The following is an 18708-nucleotide window of genomic DNA, read 5'->3' as shown; positions in this document are numbered from 1 at the left end:
CAGATATATACATACAAACAATTCATATAAATATATATATATAAGATTTATTTAATTACGAATTTAATTGTAAGAACTTCAAAAATTCATAATAAAAAATCTATACATCCTAAAATTATGAAAAAAATACCCAGACGATCTACAACACTTGTAGAACCCAGATCAACATTCAAAATTATTCTGAGAAACGATTTCTCATCAGACAAAATTAATCCATAATATAACTTGTAAAAATCATAATTAATTCATACACGCATATAAAATTCTGAAATTTTTACCACAGATCTATATGCATACAGCCTATGCTCTGATACCAATATTGGATTTTAAATGCAGCGGGGTCATGGTAAAACACTTTTACACATACAAAATCCAAATAAAAGCATATAAATCGTGAATAAAAATTCGAGGGATCGAATCTAACCTTTTAAAATAATTCGGAGACAACGATCAGAGATCCTTAGCAGTTGCTCCTCAAGTGTGAAGCACTCCACTGGTATCCACCAAGAAAACAATGTTAAGGAGGAGGAAGGAGGTGGAGAGAATTGGGTTTTCCAAACTTTTTGGGTTTTCGGGTTCGATGTGGGTTGGAATAAAATAGGGTCTATAATAGTGTATTTATAGGCAAAATTTTCAGCTGAAATTTTCCCATAAATAATATTATTATTATCCCATTTATTATTCTCATTAATAATTAAAACACCTTTTCATTATTAATCCTTTTTTCTAAACACTTTAGAAATAATTCTCTCTCTTGATTTAATTTCCAAAAATTAAATCCTTTAATTAATAATATTAAGAAATTTTCTTAATTAATTTATAATCAATTATTAAATTTGCCAATTAATTATTTATTTAACAAATAAATAATTATTTAGCCATTATTAATTAATTCCTCCACCATTAAATCATTCTCTTTTTATAGTGTGACCCTGTAGGTTCAATATTAAGCCGGTAGTAGAAATAAATTATAATAAAACTATTTTATCATTATTTATATAAATTCTCTAATTTATTAAATATGATTAATTAATTAATCACATTTATTCTACATCGTGAGGGATACTTCTCAGAATACCAAGAACCTATTTAGTGAATAGTTACCGTACAATAAACTCCTTCTACCCTACAATGTCCCGATTAAATACAAGGCATGGATCTCGTGTTAAGCCTATCTAATTCAATCACTTGCTTACCATTACTATGCGTAGTTCTATGCAAATTAGAAACTCCTTTCTAATTTCATTCACTCTGGCCAGAGATTCCTGAACTAGCATAAGTGGATCAGCCTTGAACATTCGCTTCCTTCACTGGAAGGGGTAGATCCTTTATTGATCATACACTATCTTCGTGTACAAATTCCTATACCCAGAAGAGCCCTAATAATTGTCCCTGGAGACTAAGAACTAAACCAAAGCATATTTCACTGTACACAAGATGACTATGATGACCTCAAGTCTAAGGATACTTGTACAACTATCACTATGTGAACAACTGCTGACACGTGAGTGAACTCCATCAGTTGTTCAGCTGTGCGAGTCATGTTCAGTGAACTTATTATATAATAAGCACCTACATACTAGCTATTGTGTCACCACACAAATGTCTATGAGAACAGACATCCTTCATAATGAAGCAAGCATAGTATGTACCGATCTTTGCGGATTATTAATTACCAGTTAGTAATCCTATGACCAGGAACTATTTAAGTTTAGAGTTATCATCTTTTTAGGTCTCACTATTATGATCTCATCATAATCCATAAAAAGCTTTACTCTAAACTATGATATATCTTATTTAAACACTTAAATAGATAGAGCCCGTAATAAAAATAAAACAAGTCTTTTTTTAATATCAATGAAATCAAAACAGATTACATAAAAGTTATTCCTAGATCCTCATACATGATTGGACTTAGGACATATTCCTTTCACAAATGACAACTCCACCTGTTTCTCCACTAAGTGCTGAAGTTCCAACTACTCCAATTTTGGATGTGGAAACAGATGAAGTTGTACCAGAATCTCCAACAGCCACACATACACTTGTGTTATCAGAAGATGATGAGTTTTTTGCAAGTTCTGGAGAGTCAGCTCCATTAAACACACCAGCTCTAATTCTTGGAAAGGAGGTACTATTAAAATATGTTGAAAAAGAAGCTCCTATTCCATGGGAAGAAACTCACAAAGGAGTTGAATGGACAAAGAAGTGGAATGACTCTGATTTCATTCCAAGCTCAAAAGTTCTATCAGATCATATTACAAAGGCTGATGAGTTGATGACAAACTCTGACTTTAAAGCTCAACTTAAAGTCACAGCTCTCAGTACTAAAAGCCTTCAAGGTCAACACTCCATTACTCATGCCAAGGTTGATAAACTACAGGAAAATGCTGATAAGCTGGACCTGATGATCAAGATGGATAAGAACAGGTTTATCAGACCTATTCATGAGAAAGTAGAGGCTATTAAGAAGGTTCAAGAAAAGCAACAGGCTTAACTGACCGAGGTCCTGCAGAATCAAGCCTCTCAACAAGCTCAATTGAATGAAATCCAATCTTCAGTAGAACTTCTTATATCTCTACTCCTACCAGATGATGCCAAAAAGGGGGAGAAGGTAGTGAAATCCAAATGCTCTACTAGTCAAGTACTAAAGAAGAAGGATGATAAAGGAGATGACCAGAGAAACCCTAGCAAGGGTCAAGGTCAAGGGCAAAGCAACAAAGTTGTTTCTTCAAGGAAACTAATTTCTGACTCTAGCCAATCTTCTACACAGAAGAAGACAAGTTCTAAAGCTGTAAATGCTCAAGCTCTGTTAGCAAGTTCTGATGATCAAAGTCTGATATCAAGTTCTGATATTCTCATTCAAGGAGGAAGTAAAGACTCTCAGAAGTTTTTGCAAACTCCGAAGCTTAAGTGAAGGGAGACTACAGTCTATTATATAGATCCCAAGATTCCAGACACTTGATGAAGAAATTGCTAGAAGATTATTTCTCAAGCATAATACTGGAATGGATTTAGAGACTTTAAAGGAGGAAGAAGCTAGATTTGCAGCTGAGAAGATAAAACTTAAGTCTAAAGCTTCTGATGCAAAGAAACCTCCAAGGCCTAAGGCAAAAGGCATTGTGATAAAGGAAAGCTCTGAGGCTTCAAATCCCAAGACAAGATCATAAGTTGAAATTGATCCCAAGGATAAAGGGAAAGGAATGATTGATGAACCAACAAAGACATAGGAGATGAAGATTCCTCAAATCCTAATGAAACCTGTATGCAAATTGGTTCAGGTTTTTGATGATACAGCTGTTGAAGGTGGAACTGTTGAAACTCTGAAAAGAAGGAAGATAATAAAAGAATCTAAGACAACCTCTGACATAGCTCAAGTTTTTCAGAGTGAAGAACAACAAGCTACAGAGGAAACAACAAATTATGATATAGCCATCAAGACATCAACCTCTGACAAAGCTCAAGTTGATTTGAACAAATTGACAGTTACTGATAAGAGAAAACTCCTATGGAAGAATGTTAATCCATCAGATCCTAAGAAAAGTCAACTATTATCTGATTTCATGACTGTTGGATTGAAAGCTAGAGAAGCAAGAGACATAGTTGGATTAGGTTATGAAGAAGCCAAAATCAAGACATGAGTTGAAGTACTTACTAGAGATCCATTTTTGTTAACTGACAAACCTCTTGAAGAAGTTACACAGAAACACCTTGATAAGGTTATATCTGTTCAAGTGGTACTGGATGCTCATGATAAAAGTAATGTCAAAGAAAAGATGATTCTATTTCTTGAAGATGGAAGAACATACAGAATGTCAGAATCAGATGTGCTGAACAAATCTCTAAAAGAACTAATTCTTTCATTATCTTTTGGAGATAAAGTCTGAGATTACTAGGAGATGGTCAAATTTCTTAATGAAGACCATCAGGGATAAAGCAAGAATTTTTGTATCAAGGGTTATAGAATTTATTCCAAATATAGTTGAAGATGATGGAAGTGAAATTCCAATGAAGAAGGATTCTACTAAACTTGAAGTTATTTTGAAAGAAAAATATTTGTGCTATAATGACGACTTATCTCATCCTAGAGTAATCAGAATTGGTGATGGTTTAGAAAGAAATCACATCTCAGTACTTAGGACTGCAATCTATCAGATTGGAAGTCAGGGTGAAGAAATGAAACAAGTCAAAGCTACATTAGCTCAAGTCCTGAGGAATGCAGAATAGAAGCTGATATCAAACTTTGTCAAGAATAACTTTGAATTCAGATAGACTCAGTAAAATTGGTAAAAGCTACAAGGACTGTAAGTTGTAGTTAGTTGTTTAAATAAACTCTCATTGCATTTGTACTTAAATGCTTTTGACATCATCAAATCTATTAACTTGTATATTTTTCATAATTTACAAGTTGGGGGAGATTGTTAGATATATTTGTGATGTCATGTCTAATCTGTTGTGTTTAGTTTCAGAACTTAATATCAGGACTTACTGGAAATCAGAACTTACTGAAGTCAGAACTTATATCAGAACTTAAGGCCGTCAGGATTTATATCAGGACTTAAGTGCGGATACTTCAGATAAGGGTTACCCATAGTAACCTAGCAGCTCTTAGTGATATTGTTCATCATTGAGAAAGAACTACTGTTCTATTATAACAGAGCTTATTATATTGAATATACTTGATTATTGTTACATACTTGTGTTCGAAATCGATTTGATTGTATAAACACTATATTTAACCCCCTTCTATAGTGTTGTGTGACCTAACACAATCTACCCGAAAGTTTTAAAATACTTGTATTTAATTGCCTTGTGATTTAATTTCTTTTATATTCTTATTCCGCACCATTGCAAATCAAACACAGTTATTTATTGGTAGAAGAATCATTCTTAAAATCCCAAAAAAAAAGAATCCAGAATTACATTCAACCCCCCTTCTATAATTCTTGTTTAGATTTTTTGGGAATAACAACCCCCAGAGGTCTTACCCTTCTTTGAATAAACATGTATTATAGGTGTGTCTTGGGAAACAGTGCCCCTCCTCCTCTTTTTCTATGTTCTTGGCTAGGAACTTTATTTAATAGTAGATACCTTTTGGCAGGATACCACTAGGGATGAGCTAAAATCTTTTTCAATGCTCTTGCTCTTTTGAGAAGGCAAGGCATGGTTTGGCTAAGGTAGCATACTCTCATCATCTCCTACCTTATTCTTGGGTTTCTTTGATGTTCACCCCTCCCCTCACCAATCACATTTCCTGTCACACTCTACTTTGGTGTGATTTTATGGTAGTTGTTGAAAAGTTTTCTTTTGAGAGACACATGTGGTTGTCTTCTTAGATTTGGATTTTTCAATATGTGTTTTAGTTGCTGGGGCAGGAGGTTGTTGGGTTCCTTGCACAACCTTCCTATCAACTTAAGAAGTCAAAGAGGTATTGAGGGATTGAGGGGAAGTACAGCTAGTATTCATTACCATTTGCATACATGGTGGTAGCACAAATACCATATTGTCGTGTTTCTTCAGTCTCACAGGATCTCCAAGAACTCTTTTATTCTGGGTCCAGCTATTCATCTTGTTAACTTCGTTAACAACACTCAAACTTGGTACCAAATGGTTAGCTAGCATCATGAGAAATCTAACAAAATAAATATTCTTCTTACTGCCAATTTTATTACCCAGCTTAGTACCAAATTCTATCAATATCTTTTCAGAAAAATTAAAGAAATTGTCAGATGAAAGCATGTAAAGCATACTAAGCAAATCTGTAGTATTATAATCAAAGCCACTAATTTTGCTAGAAAATACTTTAATGAAAGCATTACACAAAAAAATCCATTTTCTTCTTAAACTCTTCCTACCAGTGTTACCCAAATCATCAGTAGGACTATCATAACCCATATTAGTCAGTATTTGTACAATTTGAGCATATGGTTCAACTAACACTTTATTTTCAGGAATCTTAAAGCACGCAGAGACAACATTAGATTTAACAGTGTTTCTAACATCATGAAGAGTGAAAAAATGTACCAAATTGGTGTTGTCATATTCTGCAAAAGTCCAGATATCTTCAACCACCTCACAGTAGATTATTGGAGCTTCGAGCATGGTATATAAAAGTCTTCACTTCTTAATGTATTTCATTGTTGTCACAGATTCAATGTGCTTAGTGTTTATGTCCACATAGGCCACAAAGTTATTCTGTTCATAGATGAACCCAATTCCAGATATGAAATTAACAGGAGCCATTGTTAGAAGAAAATGGGTTTTAAAAAAAAGGGGTTTTGCTTTAGAGAGAGAGAGAGAGAGAGAGAAGTTCTTTTTTCTTTATAAAATTCTAAGAGTATGTAAGAATGAATCGATGAGGTCTAATCAATATTTACAATCTCAAAAAATAAATTAAGATAAATGAAAAGAGAATTTCCTAATTGATGTAAAAAGAGAATTTCCTAATTGACGTAAAAAGTAACTATGAAAAATAAAAATGGGTTACCCATTACTTAAAATGGTTGAGAATATAGATACATGATTAAACACAAGTATTAACTACTATATCCATTGTATAAGAATATACATCCCTTAATGGCTAAGATTAAGACAACTAATCATTGATGACGTTCATCATCTACTCTAAATTAGCCATTGAGAATCCAAATATTTATTATGACTATCAACTACTAAAATAGCCGTTGACATAGTTGAATTGACTTGATCAATTTTTAACTTACTGATTCTAAAAACAGATTTCAGACTAGTGTCATAATTTAACATATGGTTGCATAATGTAATATTAACAAACAATCTTAAAAATTATGAGAAATTAAGCATACCTAGCTCACTTACTAATCTTGTGAATGTTGATTCATCAAGTGTCTTGGTAAAGATATATGCTAACTGATTTTCACTTAGAATAAAGTGAAGTTCTAAAATATCATTCATCACATGCTCCTTGATTAAGTGATACCTTATGTCGATGTGCTTGGTCCTTGAATGCTAGACTGGGTTTTCAGTGATAACAATAGCACTGGTGTTATCACATAAGACTGGTATTTTCTTCAACCTTAATTCATAATCAAACAATTGATTTCTTATCCATAAAATCCATGCACAGCAACTTCCGGCTGCAATATATTCAGCCTCAATAGTAGAGGTTCATATTGAGTTCTGATTTTTACTAAATCATGAAACCAGCTTGTTTCCTAGAAATTGACAGCTTCGGGTTATACTTTTCTTGTAAATTCTGCAACCTGCATGGTCTGCATCTGAATAACCAATTAGATCAAAACCAGATTCTCTAGGATATTAAATATCAAGGTTCGGTGTCCCTTTAAGATATCCGAATATTCTTTTTATAGCTATTAATGAGACTCTCTAGGATCAGATTGAAACCTAGTACAAAGACAAGTGGTAAACATAATATATGCTCTGATGGCTGTTAAGTATAAAAGAGATCCAACCATACATCTATAACTAGTTATGTCCACTTTCTTTTCAAAAGTGTTCATTTCTAATTTAGTGGCAGTTAGCGTCGAAGTCTTGACAGGTGACAATTTGTAGTCAAACTTAGTTAAAAGATCATTCATATATTTAGTTTGACTTTTAAAAATTCCTTATTTCACTTATTTAACTTGTATGCCAATAAAATAGGTTAGTTCACCCATCATGCTCATATCATACTTGTATTGCATTAGTTTGACAAACTTTTTGCAAAGTTTCTCATCAGTAGATCCAAAAATAATGTCATCCACATAATCTGTACAAGAATACTAGAACCATTGACATTTTTATAAAAGGGGATTTTATCCATAGTCCCTCTAGTGAAATGATTTTCAAGTAAATATTGAGATAGAGTATTATACCATGCTTTAGGTGCTTGTTTTAGACCATATAGTGCTTTTAAAAGAAAATATACATACTCTGGAAATTTTGAATATTCAGATTCAGGAGGTTGGCGTATATGAACATCTTCTTCTGGTTCTCAATTCAGAAAAGCACTCTTTGTAACGCCCTCTAAACCTGGGGTATAAGTCTGGGGGTTACTAGCTAATCACCAACCCTTCACAACCTGTATAATAATTAAACTGATATATATATATATATCTAACTTTATTACAAACCAAATTTAAAATCTCACAAACTCTCTTTATTACATATCATTGTCTAACAAGTTTTAAACTACTTTTCTCAATTACTCAAACACACTCATTAACTATCTACACTACACCTTCTCAGGAAACTCAAAGCTTTTGTAATAACCCCAATTTTTGAGAAATTTTGAAACCCTTATGAATAGTGTTTTTGCTGAACGAGAAAACTTTTCATGCCACACTATGTAGGGGTTCTGTTATGGATATTCTGAGATATTATTAGTACTCTATGTAGTATATAAGTGTATGTAAAGATCGTCAGAATCCAATTCCGAACACTTTGGTTTTTCCCGGAAATCCAATAGATACGGAAAGAATTGAGTATAAGGTAACAGGATAAAAAGGATTTAAATTAAAGGATTATAAGAGAGGATCATAAAAGGAATACAATATATTGAGAAAGGTTAAGGTAACCTAAGTAATAAGATCCCGGGTATGATCCCTCAAACGATAAACGAAAACGAAAGTTAAGCGAACCGTATAACAGATCAGCGGTCATTAGGCAAACGATTAGGAAGTTAATCAAGGGGATTAGTGGGGATGATGTCATCCAACCAATAGAAAGAGGACAAGGAGGGGAGGATGACATCATGAGGATGACACAAGCATGACATGGGAAGGAAGGAGGTGTGGTTGAATGAGAACCACACAAATTCAAGAGCAACAAGGTAATTGACTAAATCAAACACAAAAACAAAGCAACCAAGCCAAGTAAAATCATTTTCATCAAAATCAAAAAGAAACCAAGGCATTGTTCTTCATGCTCTCGGCCAAAACAGAACCAGAACACTAAAACTGCTGTATCTCCTTCATTTCTCACTAAAATATTGTGTTCTATAGCTCATTGGAAAGGTATTGAGATGGCCTACAACTCTTGTTCACAAGTCTCGTCCAAATAATCATGGTAAGACCCTCATTTTTACAGTTCTTTAAATCGGACTTTTAGAAACTTCAAAGCCTAACTTTGTGTTCTTGATTTCTTTGGAAAGATCAAGCTTGTAGGAGGCTTCCTAGCAACTTAACACCTCCCAAGGAAGGTATAAACTTCAAACCCTAGCCTTTACTTTATTTGTTAGTAAGTTTAATGGTTGGTGTTGTGAAATGAGAAGCATGGATTGTGATTATTAGTAGTTTGGTTTGATTTGGAAGTATTTTGGTAATTGAAGCTTGATTATAGTTCATAGGTCTTGATTGTGGTTGTTTGAGTTAAAAACCTTGTAGATTATGGACTGATTGGTTTAGGTGAAGTTTTGTTGTATTGATGGTTATGAGTTGGTTGGTGGTTAATTGGAGTAGTTTAAACATTGGTAATCACGTAAACATAGCCGTCGTAACGTCCGATTTTCTTTGGACTGTTTTTGTGCATAACATTAGGACCCGAGAACCCCATGCTAGATTATGACCACTTCCATGTTTAGATAGCTCATGTTACGAGCTTCGTTTTGATATGTAGTTCGTTCGATTCCGATGCACGGTTTAGGAGAAATGACCGTTTCAAGTAACAGCGTTTCGCGAACGAAACTTTTCCCCTCGGCTTACTTTGAAACATAGGTTAAAGACCAAAAAGGGTTAATTAATGTATGAAACATTTATGGTAAGTGTGTTAGGCAGTTGGTAAGACACTCGCGAAGGAATCGCCTTAAAACTCGTAAAGGTTAAATTATTAAAAATGGTGGAGCCGAGGGTACTCGAGTGACTTAAGAGAATCAGTAAGCGCAAAACAAGCGTTAGAGTCTAAGTTAGTTAAAGTATAGATTTACAAGTGACTTTGGTTTAATTCCAACTTACTTGTTGTTTATAGATTACCAGACTCGTCCCGAGCCATTCGTAACCCCCAGTCGCTCAGGCAAGTTTTCTACCCGTTATACTGTTGTTGTGATGTATATATGTATATGCATTATCTTGTGATAGATGCATGTTGGTTAATTAGCAAATTTTGTGATATATTGAAGCATGCTGATATGGTATATATATGCATGCCTGTTTCGTATTCTTGCCATATATATTTGTTGGTTCAGTTGATAATACCTATGCTAGAGAATAGCGGTAATTTGCATATACCCTTAGTATAGGGACCCAAAGGTGAAAACATTTTCTAAAACCGGGAGTCGAGGATCCCGAGTAGATTATATATATATATATATATATATTTATATATATATATGGTTATAGTTTTCAAAACTATTAATCGAATAAGGTTTATTCGATAACTCTTTTTTTATTAATGAATATTATCTTGAATATTCATTCGAGGACTTATAACTCATTTATATTATTTATTGAATATTACTTGGATATTCATTTGAGGATGTATGACTCCTTTATTTTATTTAATGAATATTATTTATAATATTCATTCGAGGTATTATGACTCAGCTTATTATTTAATGAATATTATTTCGAATATTTATTCGAGGGCTTATGACTCAGCTTATTTATTTATTGAATATTATTTCGAATATTCATTCGAGGGCTTATGGCTCAGCTTATTTTATTTATTGAATTTTATTTCGAATATTCATTCGAGGGCTTATGACTCAGCTTATTTTATTTATTGAATAATATTTGAATATTCATTTGGGGATCTATGACTCCGATTATTTGCTGAGATATATTCTTTATTTTATTAAAGAATAAGGTGTCGATAATCAAATTCACTTTTGATTATTCAAATAAAGATAGTACATTCGTATAGGTATATCTTTGGATATTTAATATTCATTTCAAGTATAAGTTTCAAAACTTCTACTTCAATTATTTTTATAAAGATTATTCTTTATGGAAATATTATTTAAATAATAATATTCAGATATTTTCTAATATATTGGGACTGATTTATTTTGTTAAATCAGCATCACTCCAAACATTCTTAAAAATGTTTTGCGAGTCTTCAAAATGATTTTTAAAAGTTAGAGCGGATCCCAAAACTCATTTTTATATTTAAGATCCTCCTTTCGAAGGGGATTTAAATACTCGCTCAAAACCTGAGGGATCCGGCTCTGTGGTGTGTTTTATATTCGCAACAAGATTGCTGTTTTGTTAAATGAATCGATTACTTACCCAACACTCGGGAAGTAAAATTCTTGGAACAAGTTAATCCATTAACAGGCATCGCCTGGGAAATATCGGTGAGTTCTCCTTTCCAACTAGATACGACTTCTTGGTGGAGCCGTATCAACAAGTTTCTACTTGGGGAAAGGGGGAACGAACTTTACGTTTCAGAGTCATGGATTTCATCTGAACTAGGAGTGGCGTAAGTGGTCGAGTGGCGCCGGCCCAGCCTTATTATATTGGCCCAAATGGCCTGGAAGTTCCGCTAAGGCGGTCCATTCCTTAGGAGTTCAGTGTTTGGTTGACAAGTAAATCCGGCAGGTTCTCCTCTACATGTAGAAAATGGTGGGATTGTACTACTACGACTGATCATCGTAAGTGGTCTTCCTGGCGCGGCAAACTCCCGTAATGAGTTCATCATCCAATTGGATAATTTCTGCAACACTACCCAGAGCACTTCGATAGAAAGGCTACGGTTGGGCGATTGTTGAGTGTTGGCAGGGTCAAGTTTTCAAAATGATGTTTACATCAAATGAAGTATCTCGTAACTTCATTTTATTTTGATAATATTTTAAAGATTTAATCTATTCAAATCTTGTCTTATAGTCTCATCTATGTGATGAACTTTTGAAGCTAATTATAACTTGAACGGTGGTAGTTCAAGTAGTATTTGGGAAAGATATAAGTATATTGGAGTATCTTGTAACTTCATCTTTTAAACTTATATCTAGTAAATGATTATCTTATGCATGACAAAGATTTTCAGAAAAACGTTGAGACAAGGTTAGATATATGAGATCACCTTGCAATGATATTTTTATACAGTTATACACTGGAACTCTGTGTATATTATGCATGGAAGAGGACTTCCAAGATTTTGAAAAGTATATATGTATATATACTGAATATTTTGCGACTTCATCGCATTAAGATATCAAACTTGGTTCATTTCTTTTGACCATGACTTTCATGAGTACTATGAGAAGGCTCATATATTGTAAATCATTATACATATTATTTTGGTGGGCTTGCTGCTCACCCTTGCTTTATTTCTTCATCACACAACAACAGTTAGGAAAGATGGCCAGACTCCAGCAGACCCAGCGCAAGCGCGTGGGAAGCGTCCCGCGTCTTCCCGTTGATGTTGTAGCTGCTATAGCTGCAGAGGTAGATCTATTGTAGATCAGACCATCTACTTTTGAGAATCAATTATGTATAATTATAACTTGTGGCAGATAATGGCAATTAACTGTAAATTTATCAAGTAATCATTTTGGGTTGTAATAACTTTTAAATTGTGGATTCAAAGACTTGTACTTATTTAAATTTCATCTCTGAGACTATAACGGGTTGTGGTGTGTGTTAGTGTGGGGTCACAGCATAAGGTTATTATTATTAATTAAGTGAAGTGATATTGTGGAAAGAAAGACCGTGACGACCCGGATCCCCGACCCCGGATCTGGGGGTGTTACAGCTTTCCTCCTGAATTGGGATCAGCACTATTGAAATGAGAGGGTCCCACGGCTTGACTCACTTCTTTACCACTCGAGTCCTAGTAGGTTTCATTTTCCTTCTTAACTGAAAACAATAAAGTGAATAATAATAAGAAAGGGGTGAGCAAAAAGTTACTCAACAAGTCCGCAATATATAAACAGTATTATAGTAAGTTAAATGAACTGGTGATTTGGTTACATCTGCAAAGATATAACCTCGCGAGAAAAGAACAAAGGTCACTATCGGCGAATATCAAACGAACTAAACTGGATACAAGTTCGCACCTATATCATACTAATCAGCCAGGATACAGTGCAGATCCATACCTCAATGTATAGATCCATTCGGGTACCAAAGCTCTACGGCCCAACACAAGGATCTGATTAATTCCCGGTCCCTAGGATCAAGTGTAAACCTGATCCCAATCGTCACCATCCAGTCCATAGAGGTACAACCGGAACCGTCGGTATGCTTTGATATATTCCAATACCAGAATATATCAATATATATGTATAACTATTGGAATATGAATAGGGGGTTCAACGAATTAGGAGAAATAAGGAATCGAAATGAAATATGAATAAAGGAATAATAATTGTCTATCAGTGTTTGTGGACAGGAATTATAAGTGTGCAACTGCGATAAGAATCTGAAATAATTTCATTATTCTGAAATTAGAATAGGGGTAAAACTTGCCTTTGACGCGATATACTCCAAGTACTTTACTGTCCTATATCACCGGTTCGATTCGCCTTGTTGGCTTCACTTCAATCAAAGAAATAGACTTATTTAGTCATCATGCATCTCAATCGTGTCTCAAATCGACTTCACACAGCCCTTATCGTCTACACGTACGCGTATTACTAATTCGCATATTAATTATTAACAAATAAGACTCGGTTAACCACATAATTCATATAAACACATAAATCACATAGCCATTTTCGGTTTAAATAATTTTTAGAATTGAAATGAACTCACTATTTGCTTAACTGAACAATATTTGACTCGTTTCCTTTTTATTTGGAATTTTCTTGGACTCATCTCTATACGTAATAAGGCTTTTAAGTAAATAAATATCGGAAGTCGACTCTCTTCTAAAAGAAATTAGGATGTAATACTATTTTTAATGAAAACAGATCATTTTTCTAAGTCAAAGGGCTTTCGTTTCACTCAAATTGGATAAATAGTTCAATTATTATTCAATAAATAATTAAATTTATTATTTAATATAAATAATTACTACTAATTATTGAACTCTAAAAATACTTTTAAATAATTATTTTGGAAGAATTAGAATTAAAAATGATTTTTTCTTAATTTTTGGAATTAAAATGTATTTATTATAATTTATTGAAAATAATTTGATTAATTATCAAAATAATTAATCTTTTTTAAATAATTAATAATTAATAAATAATAAAGAAATTAATAATTCTGTTTTTTTAGAAAATATTTCAGAATTATTTATAATATAAATCAATTAATTAAATAATTAATTAATCAATTTATAAAATATATAAAAACTGATTTTATAATTAATAAAAATAAAAAGAAAAATTAATTTTCCAGAAACACTTGTCAGAAAATCATTTCTGACAAAAACGAATCAAAATCGGGTTATAAATCGGGTTCTGAAGAACACAATCGGGTCGCCAAGAACAGCCTGACCTGCCGGAAAATTTCCAGAATCCGGTGGTTGGCCGTAACTCCGGCGATCACAATTCAGGCCAAAATCAGTACAGTTTGTAGTGGTTTTTGTAGGGTTTCAGTCCAAAACAACATCCCAAACATATATTCATCGATAATCAACCGTAATAACCCCTGAAAATCATTATCCGATCAAACCGACTTAAAATCCGGCCAAAAACTGATCTACTTCATTTGTACATGAAACTCTAAGCTTAATAGTCCAAAACAAAGCTAGTTCAACACCGAATCAAATCCCTAATATCTAACTAACCTCAGCTTCATCAAAATAAAAAACGTTCAAATCAAAAATTGAACATAAACCCTAGAATTCGAATTATTACTTACAGTTATCGTTTGTTAAATTAACTAACAGGAATCGATCAAAAAACATCAGGAAAAGCTATTCATAACATCAATTTCAACAGATAACCCCAGAATCAAAAAGTACCAAATAGGGTATAAACCCTAAAATTTAAAATTGAAAAACATCGAATCATAACTTGAAATTGATACCAGGAATCGAAAGAACAGATCAAGAGGATGAATTTTGATACTCACATCGATCGATTTGATGCACAAATCAATCTAAAATCACTGCTTGATTATTCGACCTGACCCGAAAAACAGAGATTTTTTATATTTTTCTGATTTTTAATAATTAATTAATTATAATAAAATAAAAATTAGGCTATTTATAGTAGGTAAAATAATAGTCCTAATTAAAATTAAGGCCCTAATTATACATGATAGGGAATAAAATAAGGTCTGAGTATGTACTTAATGTCGCATTAATTATATCAAAATTGGGCTGAAATTTAGGCCCATTTGAGAGGGCCCGAAACCCTGAATATTAATTAATTTCATATTTAATTAATAAGGGATAAAGTCAGTTGACAAGTTGAGTCCTAGTGGGGAAATAAATCATTGTAGATTGGCCTCCAAGAAACCTCGTGGGATAAGGAATCAGCTTCCTACTTCCTAGGACTCCAAAGTCCATTATAATTCTGAGGCTTGCCCACCAAGTCTCCTAACCCAAGTCCAATTCAAGGACTCCCAACATCTATATAAGGGGCCTCACCCCACAGATCAGAACTACGTTTTTGACTTAATCCTTGGCATACAACAAGGTACGTAGGCATCTTGTTAAAGCAGATAGAGTCACGAAACACAAGAGCAGTCAAATCGAGCCTCGAATCTCACGTTTCCTAGTAATAAATACAACAATTATTATACCTTAGTTTTTGATCCATAACATTTGGCGCCGTATGTGGAAAACGCAACAACAACTATGGTGAGAACATAGAGAGGAAGCAGCGCCCTTGAAGGAGGAACACCAGCAGGGACAACCCAAACGATTTCGTCAACCGTAGAGGTACCTCCGTATTCAACCTATGCCGTCACCCAAGGAGGAGCCCAGGTAGGGATAACTGAACCTCAACCTCAAGGGACGATTCCCCCAGCTCCTCAAGGGACGAATCCTCAACTTTAACAGCTACAAACACCTGTGAATTCTCAACCCATTGGGTAGGAGTATTCGACTATTGTGACCACTAACCCCCCTTATGGGATGCCCCTTTACCCCGATATTGGAGGAAGTGGACATGCTGGACGGAGTAAAGCACGGGGGAAAACACCCCCTTACATACAAGGTTTAGCTCATATCCCGGAGGATCGGGAATTTTCTGGTCCTTATACTGAGAGAGACTCCAAATCTTCGGATCATGAAGTGGCCCCAAGAAGGAGACGTTCTGGAAAAGAGCCGATGCCTGATGGTAACCAACATCCCAGGAGCACCCGAGGGACGAATCCCCAAGAAGTACAGGAGAGAATCAGGGCTCACGAGGCTGAGATTCAAAGGATGAGGCGCAACTTGGAGGCGCACCAGGCTCCTAGACCCCCACTACCACCCAGGGGAGAAATCATCCTCCAATTATAGACCTGGATGGTCCGTCACAAAGAAGGACTGTAGTCCCAAGGGCTGATCCAAGCAACCTTCTCCCCCTTGGAGATCTTGATGATCCTACTCCACCATTCACTTGAGAGATAATGAATGCCCATATCTCGAGGAAGTTCAAGATGCCCACTATCAAAACTTATGATGGCACTGGAGATCCCACTAATCATGTCATAACATTCTCTAATGCACTGTTGTTGCAGCCCGTGAATGACGCTATTAAGTATCTGGCTTTTCCTCAAACCCTGTCGGGAATGGCTCAAAGATGGTATAGTTGTTTTCCCCCAAACTCTATTGGGTCCTTCAGAGAATTAAATCAGGCTTTTATTAAGCAATTCATTAGCGGGAGAGTGCATGAGAAAAGTTCAGCATCCCTCATGAGCATTGTACAGGGAGCAAAGGAATCCTTGAGAGACTACCTAAATCATTTCGCAAAGGAAGCTTTAAAAGTCCCAAACCTTGATGATAAGGTAGCTATGATAGCACTGCAACAGGGAACTAGGGACGAGTTCTTCAAGTTATCCTTGGCCAAATGCCCCCTGAAAGCATGTTGCAGCTCCAATATAGGGCCGGGAAGTACATCAAAGTGGAGGAGAGTATGAGGAGGACCGTAGTAAGTAACGAGCCCACCGGAGGCAAGAAGCGGAAAACTGATCTGGAATATATCGCTAAGGACAAGTATCCTAGAACTGAGCAAAACCCTGATTCAACCCCAAAGAAGGGAGGACCTGGGCAAAAGTTCACTGAATATGTTAAGCTAAATGCTCCTAGAAGCCAGATCTTGATGGAAATCGAGAAAGATCGAGATATTCGTTGGCCTAAACCCTTGAAGGTTGTTCTTACCAAACTAGATAAGAGCAAATATTGTAGATTTCGCAAAAATGTTGGACATGACACTGATGAGTGTAGGCAACTGAAAGACGAAATAGAATTCCTCATTCGAAAAGGAAGATTGAACAAGTACACTGGGGAAGGACGAGGTAGGAATAACAATAGGAGAAAGAATTTTAAAGATCGTAGGAGGGACCAAGATGACCAGGGGTGGAATCCCCAGCCTAGGGGCCGGTTATAAATACAATCTTTGGAGGACCACGACACCGAGGGCCTGTGATAAACACGATTTTTGGAGGACCAACTGCTGTTGGATTATCCAGGAACTCCAGGAAAGCATATACCAGAGAGGTTATGCATATTGTTGGGGAAGCCCCGAAGAGGGCCAGGACAGGAGTAACAATGACAATCGATGATTCTGACTTAGAAGGTGTGAAACTTTCTCATGATGACCCGCTAATCATAACACCAATAATAGGGAACAGCCCGGTGAAGAGGGTCCTTGTAGATAATGGTGCTTCAGTGGATATCTTGCTCCATGACACCTTTTTAAGGATGGGTTATAATGATTCTCAATTGACCCTAACTGATATGCCGATATATGGATTTGCGGGAGTAGAATGCCCCGTGGAAGGAATAATCAAGTTGCCAACAACCATAGGTCAAGAACCATGGCAAGCAACGCAGATGTTGCACTTTGTGGTGGTGAAAGCTAGTTCAACCTACAACGCTATCATGCGAAGAACATGGATACATGCCTTCAAGGCAGTCCCTTCTTCCTACCATTCAGTTATGAAGTTTCCCACCCAAAATGGGATTGGAGAAAAGAGAGGGGATCAAAAATGGCTAGAAGTTGTTATGTGGCCTCCCTGAGGGCAGATAGAGTTGGGGGGTAGGTTCTGCCTATTGAAGATCTGGATATCTGAGAGAATGATGAGAAAAGAGGGAAGCCAGCAGAAGACTTGGTTTCGGTTCCTTTAGCCCCCGAGGATCCTGAGAAAGTGACCTTCGTTGGAGCCACACTAGAGGAGCCCCTTAGAGGGAAGTTGGTGAAATTTTTGCAAGAAAATAGTGATGTGTTTGCATGGTCGGCAGCTGATATGCTAGGTATAGACCCGGAACTGACCATACACAAGCTGAATGTGGATCCAAATCGAAAGATAGTGAAGCAAAAGAAAAGAAGCTTTGCTCCAGAGAGGCAAGAAGCTATAAAACAAGAAGTAGAGAAGCTCTTAGAGGTTGGTTTCATCAAGGAGATACAATTTCCAGAATGGTTAGCAAACCCTGTAATGGTAAGTAAAGCTAATGGGAAATGGAGGATGTGTGTGGCTTTCACTAATTTGAATGATACATGCCCCAAGGATTATTTCCCGCTGCCAAGGATATATACATTGATAGATGCTACTGCTAGACATGAGATGCTGAGCTTCATGGATGGATTTGGTGGATACAATCAAATCAAGATGCACAAGGATGACATCCCAAAGGTATCATTTATCACTGACTTTGGTGTTTATTATTATCTTGTTATGGCATTTGGTCTCA

The sequence above is a fragment of the Apium graveolens genome, chromosome 5 (genome assembly GCF_009905375.1).
Source record: "Apium graveolens cultivar Ventura chromosome 5, ASM990537v1, whole genome shotgun sequence".
In the NCBI taxonomy this organism is placed as follows: Eukaryota; Viridiplantae; Streptophyta; class Magnoliopsida; order Apiales; family Apiaceae; genus Apium; species Apium graveolens.
This window is presented reverse-complemented; position numbering follows the sequence as displayed.